The sequence below is a fragment of the Leptinotarsa decemlineata genome, unplaced genomic scaffold, assembly GCF_025532065.1.
Source record: "Leptinotarsa decemlineata unplaced genomic scaffold, Ldec_3_MD MMD2_tig00000010_RagTag_RagTag, whole genome shotgun sequence".
Lineage (NCBI taxonomy): Eukaryota > Metazoa > Arthropoda > Insecta > Coleoptera > Chrysomelidae > Leptinotarsa > Leptinotarsa decemlineata.
In genome coordinates this window covers 750,822-751,049 of record NW_027412538.1, presented here as the reverse complement: position 1 = coordinate 751,049, position 228 = coordinate 750,822, and the positions used below count along the sequence as shown (strand labels likewise).

The following is a 228-nucleotide window of genomic DNA, read 5'->3' as shown; positions in this document are numbered from 1 at the left end:
CTGAAATAAATATGACGCAGACTAATTATTTCAAATAAATGGGTGTGAAAAACTAATATAATTTTTTTTTCAAGTATTCAAATTTCAAACCTACTTTTTCAATAACAGCACCCCCTTTTTGAATTTTTTAATGGAATGGGAGTGAGTGTGATAAGCTCATTTTAATTATGCTTCAACCAATATAAAGTTTTTTTGAATTTCAAAAATTCAAAACTTCAAAAGTATATT

General features: G+C 25.0%; 1 protein-coding gene across 1 annotated transcript in view; it reads right to left on the bottom strand.

Annotated features, from left to right (window-relative positions):
• LOC111509937 (uncharacterized) overlaps positions 1–228 on the bottom strand; it is a 78,922-nt gene that overhangs the window by 3,343 nt on the left and 75,351 nt on the right. The gene's annotated exons all lie outside the window — the stretch shown is intronic.